General features: G+C 44.6%; 1 long non-coding RNA gene across 1 annotated transcript in view; it reads right to left on the reverse strand.

Moving 5' to 3' along the window:
- LOC146810010 (uncharacterized) overlaps positions 1 to 14212 on the reverse strand; it is a 126743-nt gene extending 112531 nt beyond the window's left edge. Inside the window, exon 1 of the long non-coding RNA XR_014965620.1 lies at positions 14087 to 14212. This is a non-coding gene — a long non-coding RNA (uncharacterized LOC146810010). The remainder of the gene's footprint in view (positions 1 to 14086) is intronic.
- Positions 14213 to 14487: the final 275 nt, after the last annotated feature.

Below are 14487 nucleotides of genomic sequence, written 5' to 3' on the forward strand. Positions count from 1 at the left end.
AAAGTTGTTTTATTTGTATCATTATGTTTTTCTGCAATGTGTAAATTTACTGAGTAAGTTTCCATTGTCAATATTTGCTTCATTTTTACGGAATGTTTTAACACCATTCTAAAATACATTCACCACTTCCTAAAAGCCACATGTTACACAATTAGTTTACATTATGAGCACCGGCATGGGCTCGATTAAAACGTGAGTGTTTGGAACTACACCGCTGTTTTTTTTTATTACGTCCACAATCACAGGTTACTGTCATGTCACAACACACGCTTTTAATGTTAAAACAACTTTCACCATCTATGGAGTTTTAACTTGTTGGACGGTGAGCTAAGAGAAACTATCAATTCACATTGAAGCAGGTAACAGTGAACTAGATGTTGAGCAGAACATGATATATGTTTTTATATCAGGAATGGTTGTTAGAGTTTTTGTTTTGTTCTTTAAGTGCTTCATTATGGAAGCAGTGCCGGAATGAGGATTATTTTCAATTTTGTAATCAACTTGTTGGACCGTTTTCTGAAGGTATTTTCATAACACACAGCAAAAAGGCATGGGACACATTGGTCGCATTATGGTTTTCTGACTGGGAACTTATTTTGCTTAACAGAAAGGCACAGTTGGATTTCTAACCTTAAACAGAAGCTTCACCTTTTGCATTACTTTTGATCATCTTTGAGGTATGAATCTGGATTCGATTTCACAATGGATAATTTGAATGGGTCTCCTTTTCTTCTGCAGGTGTTTGACTAGCAGTTGACATTGGGGGAGAAAGCGTCCTTTATTTTCCTCACCTTTGAGTTTTTTGGCAGTTGGTAAGCATAGGTTTGTCAGCAATTTATGAGTGCTACATGCTGGGGAACGTAGTTCACTACTTCACGTTTGGGTTGGGTTGGGTTGTGCACGTTTTTATGTGCGGGAGGTCACCTCTATGAAAAAATTCCTGAAACGCTTTATAGAACAATATGGATTTCACAGCGCACTGGTGATTCAACACTATAAAGCTCAGGAATCTGCCATCTATCCCGGAATGAACAACAATGATTTTCAACTGGTATCATTAAGCACAGACAGATCAATTGCATGTACAAGACATTACAGTTAGAATAAGGAAGACTCTGAAAGAATTGGGTAGAAAAAGGTCATAATGTATTAGATTAAAAAAGTTTACAAAAAGACATACAATAATGTAAATGAACAGGATAATGGAACAGTTGTATCAGCACTGTACGCAAAATCAATGACGTATAAGAACAACCCAAACTTTTACTTGGTGCTTAAAGTGTGCGTGACACGGAGACGGCGACGCAAGTGACAAGGTGAAATCAGCTGGGGACGGCGCAAAGTGAAGTGAAAGTGAAATTTAGAATAATATATACAAAGGTTCTGAATTCAATTTCTTTACAATAGAATTACTTAGATATACATAATAAAGAACCATAAGGCCATCAATTAAGCTGAGGAGTCGACGGCGTTTCGATCCGAGCAAATTGGATCGTCATCAGGACTGGGCTGTCTTATTCAAGAAACAGTGCTGGACGCGGGCCAATTGGGAGTGTTCCAGGGAAGGCAAAACGTGTTTAGGAGTTCCAGAGCAAGTCGAGGATAATGCTCGTGAGTAATGGGAACAACCAGAAAGCAATGAATGCAGCAATTCTTAATTTCAATGATTCGGCCTCATACTTAGTCGGCGCTAGAAAAGCGCGAGGTGTCCTGACCACCTAATAAATAAAGCGTCAGGGAAGGCGTCTGATTCAACCGGAATTCAGCGTCCTGAATTGAATTGATGGCCTTATGGTTCTTTATTATGTATATCTAAGTAATTCTATTGTAAAGAAATTGAATTCAGAACCTTTGTATATATTATTCTAAATTTCACTTTCACTTCACTTTGCGCCGTCCCCAGCTGATTTCACCTTGTCACTTGCGTCGCCGTCTCCGTGTCACGCACACTTTAAGCACCAAGTACAAGTTCGGGTTGTTCTTATACATCATTGATTTTGCGTACAGTGCTGATACAACTGTTCCATTATCCTGTTAATTTACATTATTGTATGTCTTTTTGTAAACTTTTTTGATCTAATACATTATGACTTTTTTCTACCCAATTCTTTCAGAGTCTTCCTTATTCTAACTGTAATGTCTTGTACATGCAATTGATCTGTCTGTGCTTAATGATACCAGTTGAGAATCATTGTTGTTTCTTACACTATTACCCCAGTCTCAACGAGGTTTAAGGGTTTATGCTCCTGTGGTTTATTATAATAATAATCTATCCCGGAATGACACTTGATGTTGTAGTATTTTCTCTATGTCTGCTTGTTATATACAACCATTAGAACTGATGGTGTTTCATTTTAAGCATTTCTGTTTTGTAGTCCCCTGATGAAGGGTCTTTGCAACCGAAATGCATTGGGTATATCAATGCATCCACATTCCTTTTATGACTAAGGAAGAAGTCTGCATTGTTTTTCAACAAATGTGAAGTAACAGTTGGAAAATCTATAGAAGATTGGAATCGGACTGAATAAAAAATCTATTTGTACATGAAAATACAAGTTTACATATCTATTGAACTGTGTTGAACTTTGGATGTACATTGTTTACTAGCAGCCCTAGGGCGGAAAGCAGTGCATGCTTGGACTAGTTCAGTTACGTGATCTAGTTATTTTGAAGACAATTCTGGGGACTGTGGGCGGGACTTTCTCTGGATTTGCACGCTCAGCATTTGAACTCATATATGTTTGTTTAAGTTGTTTGAACAATTGTTAGTGCATCACAACCATCTATATTAAAATAAACATCTTGCCAGGCCCAAACTTTCATTTTTATTACATTTAAGTCACCATTAAGGTAGGCCATGGACAGCCTAGAGGGCAGGGTGCAGTGTATTTAAAAATCAGGTCATGTACTTTTAAGTTTTACATATCTTGGTAGTAAAAACATCTTACAGTTTCACTACTGCAAGGGATGCCTCTCCCATATGACAACATTGGAGTTAGCTTATTACATTTAATAGGTGATCATTTTGAAATAGGGGCAGGTAACCAGCTCATGTTGGATGTCTTTGCGATTGTAATAAAAATCATCTCTCATGGTAAAGTCAGATTTAGTTTTACAATTTTGAAAATCCCAATTTTAGAAAGTTGGCATTTTCCTGCCCTAGCTATTTAGTGACTTCAGCCTCTCTCTGGGTCACATGACTGGCTTAGCTGACAGTTGGGCTTTGTGTGTTCATCCTAAACAGTCACACAAAATATAGAGCGTAGGTGTGCCTGGATGGGCCATCATTGGCAGGATGGGAGTGTGGAGCTGAGCACAGCCCTACTTACACTTGAACAGGATGTGTCTTGCCTTCAAAAAAAGGGCTGTATACTCCCTGGGTTAGTCTGCCACCAGGGGAGATAAGACAGGTAACCTGTGCACTTCAAAGGGAAAACTCTAGAAGCTTCTCTACTTCAAAGGAAGACCAGGTATAAATATTTAACCTCAGACACCAACTCTTCAGTGCACTTCTAGACCTGTGGCAACTGTGGCAGGAAGAAGGACTGCTGTGCTGCTGGAAGGACTGCTACTCTGCTGGACTGTTGCCCTTAGGGACAGGACCTGCACTTGAACCCAGGACTCCCAGAGTGCCGCTAAGGGGCTAGTTTGCTGACCTCCTGTTCCGAGCCACAAGGACATAACAGGCTCACAACCACCCGAACCAGCATCCAACCCAGCTGGAGCAAACCTCTGACCCCCAAGGGATGTGCCTCAGGTCCTGGACCTTTGATGAGGCCTCAGAGAGGCTGAATTGAAGTGTGTTAGCTCTTCACAACCATGAAAGTGTCCCTTGGCACAGAAAACTTGTCTCTCACAGAGCCTGACAATGCACAGTTACGTCAACCTGACTCTTCTAGCTACAGCATCAACCACTCACAGAAAGCACCACCACAAAGGTCCAACCCACCAACAATAACAACAGGATCTTCATATTACAGTGTCAACAGTCATCGACGCCAGGCCTGCTCCATGCGCCACATCACCAACTGTCCGCGACACTTACTGTCCTTGTAGCTCCCTCCAATGTGAACAGGACACTGTGTGATGGACTGAGAAGGTAAGTTTTCAGCTGGACTAACCTGGTCTCTCTATCCAACACACACTCCATTGCGTTCGGCCTGAAATGGTGACTTTCTTTCAGTCTCACATGACCAGATAGCCACGAATGGCGCTTTTGGCTTTTGTGTGCTATTTTAGACTTACATTTTTAAAATTGCATATCTCTGGTTCTCTTGATTGGATTTTTGTCATTTTGGTCTTGATTCATTTACTAAACGTTGCTCTAGTTTTCTAAATTGGTGTGTGGTTTTTCTTGTATCATTTTTTCAGTTCATTACTGTTTGAAGTGCTGAATAAAAATGTTACACGTTGCCTCTAATTTAAGTCCTACAAGAGATTTAAGCACAGGTTAATTTGCGGTCTGCTTGGGCCTCACAATGACAAGTACTGTGGTTGCTGTTTGAGCAGGGATTCACCCCCTCAACCAGTAACCCTCATTGATGGTATATACATTCAGTACCATTACTGCTGATGTTTTGACCAGGGATACCATGAACAGGTAAGTGGGATATTGTTAAAGCTCCTGTGACTTTGATCAGAGACAATGGCCTCCAAGTAAAAGATCAGGATCATCACTGCAACAGAACTGCATGACAGAGCTGTGGAGTGGGGAACATCCACTAAAAAAGAGTGCATGAAAGGAAGGAAAGAAAAGAAGGATGAAGAAAGGAATGGATGGGGAGGAAAATAAGGAGATGGTTCCATGAAGTGATAGATAATGGATGAATGGGTAGATGGTAGATGGATACATTGATAGAGAAGTATTAAGACCTGGATGAAGAGGCTGGATTTGTAGAAAGATGGATGAATGGAAGGCAAGGACGAGTGCTGGATGTTGGAGATTTGGGGGGATGGATGGTTGATCCTGGATGGATGGATTGATTGACGGATGGAGAGATAGGTGGATGCATCAATGAATGTAGAGAAGTATGGATGTATGGACTAAAAGATGAATGTGATGGATCGGTCGATGAACAGTAAAAAGAACAGATTGAAAGGGAAGGATGGATGACCAAATTTATTGAGATGTTAGGTATAAAAGACAATTTGGCACCATTGTTTTCAGAATATTGCTAGGGAAGCAGGTGAATGAGTTCCGGGCTTGCTCAACTTGCTCGCTCACTCATTGCTGTCCTCAATATGGTTGAAGGTGGGGGGGAGATTATTTTTCTGGCTACTCCCTTAGTTTTGAAAATGATATTTTGACATCACAATATTTTTGGGTCGAAATGAGAACACTCAGGGGCATATTTACAAGCCACTATTGCCACCGTAGCATCACTTTCAGTGACTTTGTGGTGGCGATAGGGGCTTTGCCTTATTTACAAGGCAGCGTTAAGCCACTTAACGTGTATTAACACTGCCTTGTAAATAAGGCACCCTTTCACGCTGTACTCAGCGTGAAAGGGGAGGGCAATGGGTGTTGCGGTGGGCGTTCTACTGCAACACCCATTGATTTTAATGCTGCCCCTATTTACAAGGGTGGCATAAATAGGAGGCAGCGCCAAAATTAAGACAAGGGAAAACCTGGTCTTACCCTGGTACAACAAGGAGAAATGCTTTATTTCTCCTCTTTTTTGCTGTTTCCATGTGTGCTGCCATGTGCAGCACTCATAGAAACAGCAAATTGCCATTGATTGTGTACGGGCAGAAAGCTGACCCTTTCTGCACATAAACAATAAAAAAAGACATTTTGCAACTTCTATGTGTGCTGCATTAAGCAGCACACATAGAAGTTTCAACATGTCATGAATTATTGTTTATGTGCAGGAAGGAAGACCTTCCTGCACGTAAGCAAGCATTTCCCTCAATGCAGACACCCTGGCACTATGGTGCAAGGGTGCCTGCATTGGCACTAGGCAGCTGAACTCAGCGCCAGTGCTAGGGGAAATGCAGGGGTGCGCTGCATTCTTATGAATAAGGCACATCCCTGTGTTTTCAGAATGGTGAAGCGTGGTGTTAGCAATGTTTGCTTAACACCACGCTTCTCCATTCTGTTGTAAATATGCCCCTCAGTCATTAAAGTTTAGGCGCTGAGCCTGCAGACAAAGAACGACTGGCGTCCCCAGAGAAAGGCAGCTTCTTCCACTGCTATGACTGTGCTTATAAAATCTAGAAATAGGCAATGCACACCAATATGAGGAGACACCTGTGCCCACCTCTGGCAAACAGGACTCCCATCTCAAACAGGAATACAGCATGTTTGGAAATGTTGGGGCCTATTCACAAAAGCATTATGAAGCATTTAAAGTAAAGGCAAAACAAAGATTTTTCTCTTCTGAGCAGCCACAATACTAATGTTTAAATTTGATGCATGTCGCCTAACATGTTTCAGAAAGATAAACGAGGGGGCTTATGGGAGTTAAACTGAGAGACATCACCATGTCAGAGTTGAGATTTAAACAATTACAAGTACATTTGTTGTTACATGGTTATAGTTCATGCTTGACCTATCCACTAAGGCCCCTTGGTTGATCCCTTCAACCACCACTATAATGAACTTGTCAGTGTGTTCTGTAAAAAAGAATCTGTGACATCTATTCAGCTTTTTCTACAGTAACATGCAGAAAGAGGCAAGAGAAGTGCAGAAAGAGGGAAGAGAGGTGCAGAAACAGGCAAGAGAGGTGCAGAAAGAGGGAATAGGGGTGCAGAAAGAGGCAATAAGTGCAGAAAGAAGCATCAAAGCTGCAGAAAGAGGCAAGAAAAGTAAAGAAAGAGGCAAGAGAGGTGCAGAAATAGGCAAGAGGGATGCAGAAAGAAGCAAGAAAATTATAGATAGAGGCAAGAGAAATACAGAAAGAAGCAACAGAAATGCAGAAAGAGGCAAGAAGTGCAGAAAAAAGCAACAGAGGTGCAGAAAAAGGCAAGAAAAGTGAAGCAAGAGGTGAGAGAGGTGCAAACACAGGGAAGAGAGATGCAAAAAGAGGGAACAGGGGTTAAGAAAAAGGCAAGAGAGCTGCAGAAAGAGAGAAGAGGAGTGCAGAAAGAGACAGGAGGGGTGCTTAAGGAACCAACAGAGGTTCAGAAAGAGGCAAGAGGGGTGCAGAAAGAGGTAAGAGAAGTGCGGAAAGAAGCAACAGAGGTTCAGAAAGAGACAAGAGAACTGCAGAAATAGGCAAGAGGGGTGCAGAAAGAGGCCAGAGAGGTACAGAAGGAGGGAAGAAGGGTGCAGAAAGAAGCAAGAAGGGTACAGAAAGAAGTAAGAGAGGCGCAGAAAGAAGCAAGAGTGGTGCAGAAAGAGGCAAGAGAAGTGCAGAAAGAAGTAACAGCGGTGCAGAAAGAGGCAAGAGAACTGCAAGAGAGGTCCAGGAAGAGGCATGCAGAAAGAGGCAAGAGGGGTGCAGAAAGAAGCAAGAGAGGTGCATAAGAAAGTAAGAGAAGTGTAGAAAGAGTCAAGAGAGGTGCAGAAAGAGGCAAAAGGGGTGCAGAAAGAGGCGAGAGTAATGCAGAAAGAAGTAACAGAAATGTAGAAAGAGGCAAGAGAAGTGCAGAAAGAAGGAACTGAAGTGCAGAAAGAGGCTAGCGAAGTGCAGAAAGAAGCAACAGAAATGCAGAAAGGCAAGAGAAGTGCAGAAACAGGCAAGAGAGTTGTAGAAACAGGGAAGAGGAGTGCAGAAAGAGGCAGGAGGGGTACAGAAAGAACCAACAGATGTGCAAAAAGAGGCATGAGGGTGCAGAAAGAGGCAAGAGAAGCGCAGAAAGAAGCAACAGAGGTACAGAAAGAGGCAAGAGAACTGCAGAAAGAAGCAAGAGAGGTGCAGAAAGAGTCCGGAGGTGTACAGAAAGAACCAACAGAGGTGCAGAAAGAGGCATGAGGGTGCAGAAAGAGGCAAGAGAAGCGCAGAAAGAAGCAACAGAGGTGCAGAAAGAGGCAAGAGAACTGCAGAAAGAAGCAAGAGAGGTGCAGAAAGAGGCAAGAGAGGTGTAGAAATAGGAAAGAGGAGTACATTAAGAGGCAAGAGGGGTGCAGAAAGAGGTAAGTAAGGTGCAGAAAAAGGCAAGAGAAGTATAGATAGAGGCAAGAGAAGTGCAGAAAGAAGCAACGGAGGTGCAGAATGAGGCAAGAAGTGCAGAAAGAAGCAACAGATGTGCAGAAACAGGTAAGAAAATTCCAGAAAGAGAAAAGAGAGGTGCAGAAACAGGCAAGAGAGGTACAAAAAGAGGGTACAGGGGTTCAGAAAAAGGCAAGAGAGGTGCAGAAAGGGGGAAGGAGAGTGCAGAAATAGGCAGGAGAGGTGCAGAAAGAGCCAACAGAGGTACAGAAAGCAGCAACAGAGGTGCAAAAAGAGGCAAGAGAACTGCAGAAATAGGCAAGAGAGGTGCAGAAAGAGGCAAGAGAGGTACAGTAAGAGGGAAGAGGGGTGCAGAAAAAGGCAAGAGGGGTGCAGAAAGAAGCAAGAGAGGTGCAGAAAGAAGAGAAGTGCAGAAAGAAGCAACAGAGGTGCAGAAAGAGACAAAAGGAGTGCAGAAAGAGGCCAGAGAAGTGCAGAAAGAAGAAACAGAAATGTAGAAAGAGGCAATAGAAGTGCAGGAAGAAGGAACAGGGTTTGCAGAATGAGGCAAGAGAGGTACAGACAGGGATGAGGGGTGCAGAAAGAGACAAGAGGTGCAGAAACATGCAAGAGAAGTGCAGAAAGAGGCAAGAGAAGTGCTGAAAGAAACAACAGAGGTGCAGGAAGAAACAAGAGAAGTGATGAAAGAGACAAGAGAGTTGCAGAAAGGAACAAGAGAGGTGCAGAAAGAGGCAAGAGAGGCACAGGAAGAAGCAACTGTGGTTTGCGTGCCATTAGTACCAGTTTAATACCCACATTTAGCAATAAGGAACAGGTGACCATTCCAGCTTTGCAAAGGGCCTTCCACCGCGCTGTAACACTTGTTGCTCCATTTTTGGTAACGTTTGAGCCGTTTGAGCTAGAAACATGGTATTTTTTGCTGAAATCTGCAGATTATGCAGCAGATGATGGATTATGTGGCAAATGTATAATTAGGTGAAAATTGGTACAACCGAACACTCGCATAATTCCAGTGGCCTTGCTCATACCTCTGACTAAGTCCAGAAGTGCTCCTCAGTGGTTCCTTCCTTTTTTTTGGCTCATTGAGTTTATAGTTTAGCTTCTATGGAAATGAGGAAGACTAAACCTGAGGTTATCACTCCACAACACAGACTACCATACCACATAATTGTTCTCCATATCACATAATCACACTCTACATAATTACTTTACACTAAATACCACATATTTCTAGCCACATAATTTCACTGCAGACCATACCACATAATTCCATTACACACAACGTACATCCACTCCACTCCATTAAAACCACTCTGGATAGCAGTGGGGAAGTGGTACTGATACTGCTGAACCTTTTGGCGGCTTTTGATACTGTGCCCCATGATCGACTTTTGCACAGACTTCAGGAATGTGGCATCGGGGGCACAGTTTTCAAGTGGTTCACCTCCTTTCTCGAAAGCCGCCAGCAAACCATATGATCCCCCCTTACACCGCCCCTATCCCTCCTATGAGGGTTGGAGTGCCACTGTTGGAGAGTAGGATCTGCTTCACATGGGTACCCCCACTTTTTTCTGGTGTTTCACTGTTTTTATACCTTAGTCTTGCTGTGGCCCTGCTAATCAGGACCCCAGCCTAGCTGCTTCCTCTCTAAAATGGTTTCCATGTACATTAGGTACATATCTAATTGGATTTTGGAGTGCCTTATAAGCCCCTAGTATATGGTATACTATGTACCTAGGGCATAGCTACCTCAGAGGCCTACCAGGGGCTGAAGCATGTATTATGCCACCCCTGGGAAGCACTCCAAAATGGCACCACAGGTCTGCTACTGCAGCCTGGGTAAGGGTGTGCTTGCACCCCTTACAGTGGTATAGGCTACCTATATCACTACCATTGCACACACATATAAAACCTATAAGTCACTCCTATGGCAGGCCTTAACAATCCTGAAGGCAGAGTGCTTGGTTTTTATGTGAGAGTGTGCCCCTCTACAGCATTCGGAGTATCTCCTCTGATGCTGTTTGTGGTGCAGCCTGACCATATACTCTTAAGTGCATTATAACCTCGCGGTAAATGCTAACTTTGGGATGGCTGCACGGAAACATGTTGTGTTTGGTGTCAAACGCTTTGGAATACTACCCTCCGCCAGTTCTGGCGGCGGGGGTTGCATTCCACCCTTCTAGAGGGAGAGACATGTTCATGACTTTCTTGAGCCCTGGCATCACAAAATGGATGCCTCTGCCACAGACATGGGTCTGGCCTCCTGTTGCTGACCAAAACTCCGGTAGGGGAGGCCTGGACAATAGGTTTCCTGTCCCAGAGAGGTGTAACCACCTCCCCAGACAGGCAGATGTGTATTGGGGCTGGGCGGGAGCACTCTCTGGTGCTTTGAAGTCCTGCACTGGGGGCACACTTGGTGTCCCTGTGCATAGTCCAGTTCAAACCGGTTGCAGGGGCTACCTGCCCCTGCTCTGGCATGAAATTGGACAAAGGAAATGGGTGTAACCACCCCTCTTTCCAAACCCTCCCATAGGTGGGCTCCTAGAGTATGTCCAACCCCCAAAATTAGTATAAGTATGGGAACCCAGTCCTTGCGACTTTAGATTACCCTGGACGAAACTCTGCAACATATATCCTGGACCTTCGACGTTCTATCCTGACTAGAAGACTGAAGAAATCTCCCTTGGGGTGAAGGAGTAACTCCCCTGCTTGGCAGGCACCAAAGAAGCAACTGTCCGGTCTGCAATTCCGAAACTCCCGTTGGACGCCGAAGTCTCTGCATCACCAGAGGTGGATTTTCTGACTTCGCTGAGGCTACCCTGAGTCCAAAGTAAAGTTGAGGCCCATGGCTATTGTGGGTAACGAGGAACCGTGACCCCTGGGCACCGCGTACTATTGCTGGTACATCAACTTCCTGTTCATCCTTGAAGTTCTGCTTTGGGCTCCGAGAAGCCCCAGCCTTGAGCACAGACTGCACAGAAGATCTCCAGCCTCCACTCCACGAGTGACCCGTGGGCCGGGTTCCAGTGCGACCGCTTGAGGCTCCTTCGCAATCGCTAGCCCGTTAGCTAGTGGGTCCCCACAAAGGCAACTCCTCTTCTACTTGGGCTTCCCTGGTTGACCCAGATGTGCCCTGACTTACCCTTGCTGGGTGAGTCCCTCAGACCTTGCTGGTCTGCACCAACGTCCTTCTTCTCTTTCCACAAGACTTGCCATTGCCAAGGCTTGTTGGGTCCAATCTGGTCGCCGACACCGCAGCACTCGACAGACTTTGTGGGACAGCTCGAATCCGGCTTGTGGACTCTGTCGACACCTCCTGGACCTCGTGGCTGAAGAGTCAAGACACCCATCAACTCACCTGAAGCACCCGACATCTGTGGGCATTGGTGCAGCCTGCCCTCGGTCACTGGCAAGTGACCCAGACTCTGTCCCCTCTGCTTTCAGGTTCCTTACATCCTAGATCCAGGCTTGGATCTCTTCGAACACTTCTCCTCTTCACGGCAGCAGCAGTTCTTCGCCAGCTTCCATTGTAACCGACGTCGCGACCCGACACCAAAAGACATCTATGCACCCGGCTTCCTTGGGTGAGGTAACACGAGTACTCTGGTGCTCCCGTGGGTGCTAGACCTAGAACTTCCTAAATCCAAAAGGGTTTGGTCCTGACTCGATTCTAAGTGTCCCTAATCTTTACATTTTCAACCGCGACATTGCCCATAGAAGCTAACGGGAACCCGCGGTTGGGTTTACACACTGCACACGGCCCCCATGGGTCCCCTGTGTCACTACCTTGGGTGGTTTCTTGGGGTCCCAGCGATTCTACAGGCTCTAGGCCTTGTGTCTAGTTCAGTCGTGGTTCTTATACAACTTTATTGGTATATGGTTTGGTACGCCCCTAGGGCCCAAACGTGTATTTGTGCTATTACTGTTGATTGCTAACTTGTAAATTAAGTACTTCAAACTCCAGCCTCGTAAAGAGACTCGAGGGGTGTGTTTTATCTTAAATACATATATTTTAAATATATACCTGGTGTGGTTGTCCTTTCATTTGGTCATTCAAGAGATTATAGACTGGTAAAAAAAGCTGCTTTGCATTCCTTCAAGACTTAGCCTGAAGGCTGCTCTCCATAGCTACCACTAGGATAGCTTTCAATAAAGGTTGTCTTTAACCTATTCACCATAAGGGGTTGTTTGGACTGATACAAGGTGCCCACTAGAACTAGTGGACAGCATAAATCAGGCCACCTTCTCACAGCCACAAGGTTTGGTTTTGAGCTGAACTTTGTTCAATCTATATATGGCTCCCTTGGCACTCCTGGCAGAGCATCACGGGGCTAAGGTCATATCCTACTCTGACGACACACAGCTGTTGTTTACCTTTGAGAAAAATGTGGTGTTGAGAGGAGATGTTATCAGCAATTGCCTGTCCAAGGTGTTTACCTGGTTCAGGCAAAACCAACTGTTATGTAATTTCGATAAGTCTGAAATCACCTGTTTCGGCCTTAGCCCCGGCGTGGATTGGCATAATTGGTGGCCTCAGGACATGTCCCCCCCACCTGCCCAGTTACCACCTTAGAAAACCTTGGGGTAAAAATGGATACGGACAGGTCCATGAAGGCACAAGTTCAATCTGTGGCCACCACCTGTTTCGGACTACTGAAAATGATGAGGAACTTTCTCCCTCTCCTCTCAGTCCCTAATAGGAAAACAGTGGTCCAGACTTTGATAACATCTAGGCTGGACTACGCCAATGTTCTGTATCTTGGCCTCCGTGACTACCTACTAGGTCGTTTGCAGGTAGTACAGATAGGGCTGGACTGGCTACCGGGCGTTTTGGTGTGCTGCAAAGCTGGGGGCTGATTTAGTTGATGGGGACCTGCGTGTGCTTAAAACCATTTATTTTGCTTTGTTTATTTAGAAGCACGCGCAGGTCCCCATCAACAAAATCAGCCCCCACCGCAGTGAAATCAGCCCCCAACTTGGCAGCACACCAAAACGCCCGGTAGCCAGTCCGGCCCTGAGTACAGAACGCGGCAGCAAGGGCCGTCCTGTTGGTTGACCTGAGAACTCATATGACGCCTCTCTTGATGTCCCTGCATTCGCTTCCGGTGTGGAAAAGGGTGATTTTTAAGGCCCTGGTACTAGTCTTCAAAGCCTTTCATAGTGTTAGATCCCCCTACGTTAGGAGCAGAATCCAGCCATATGCTCCTATCAGAACCCTGCGATCCTCAACTCAGAAGCTGTTGGTCGTGCCGAAGTTCGCACGTTCTCGGTCGGGCGGACGCTCGTTCCAGGTGACAGCTACTAAGCTGTGGAATAGCCTGCCGCCTCTCCTGAGACACGAACAAGTTCTTTTCAGCTTTAGAAGAAAGTTAAAAACTTGGTTGTTTCAATGAGAGTGGAGTCACCCGTAGCTGCTCCCAACTGTTCTGTCAATAGGGTTAAGCCGGGACACTCTTAGGAGTAGCCGTGCGCTTTACAAATACCCCTAAAACATAACATAACTCCACTCCACTCCACTCCACTCCAAAAAACATTAGTAAAAAACTTTTACATTTACAACGCCAATAGCTCTAACTCTCTCAAATGTGAGACCTATTACATTGCAAATGCTTCTTTAACTAGTTGTTGCTCTCTCACAGAAAGGCTTTCACAGATGTCAAATGAATAGCATTCAAATGAATATAGAGATATATATTTATATGCAAGCAATAATAACACACTTGGCAAATGTAACACTTAAATGCATGAATAATAATAATAATGAATAAACAAGCAGTAAATAATACAGGACATCCTGCAAGAAATCAGAAAGATATATACACTAAATCAAATGATAACTTTGGATGTGCACTCTGACTCACTCACACATCACAAAGAAAATACCTCAAGTGACCATAGCCACTGGAAACTGAATATGCACGCACAAACAGCCACCCATCACTATGGCACTAGTCAGAAACAAATCACCTCACCTGATCATTCACTCAAAATCCTTGCTAACTCAAGCTGGAGGAGCCCGTTGACAGCTAGGCATGGACTCGCGATCAGGGCTCAAATTCTTCTTATGACAGCACGTCTACTCCACAAGTGAGCTCCCAAGCTGGCTGCCAAGATTCTCCGGCTTTATAGTCTCAAAACACACTAGACGGTTCGAGAGTCTTTCCTTCCGCGCCAAGAAAACGTAATGGAATTGGCCACCTTCCATGAAAGCATTCCAGGGCAAAAAGGAGCTCCCACGTTCCCTCTACATTCTCAGACGTTCTAGCCTTTATCTTAACGAAGCTTATGAAAGCCTTTGATACATTAAACAAGCTCCTCTCCAAAAACAAACAACCTTGAACGTGATTAACCCAAAGAACTTGCAAACACTTTG

Source organism: Triturus cristatus, chromosome 7 (genome assembly GCF_964204655.1).
Source record: "Triturus cristatus chromosome 7, aTriCri1.1, whole genome shotgun sequence".
NCBI classification, from domain to species: domain Eukaryota; kingdom Metazoa; phylum Chordata; class Amphibia; order Caudata; family Salamandridae; genus Triturus; species Triturus cristatus.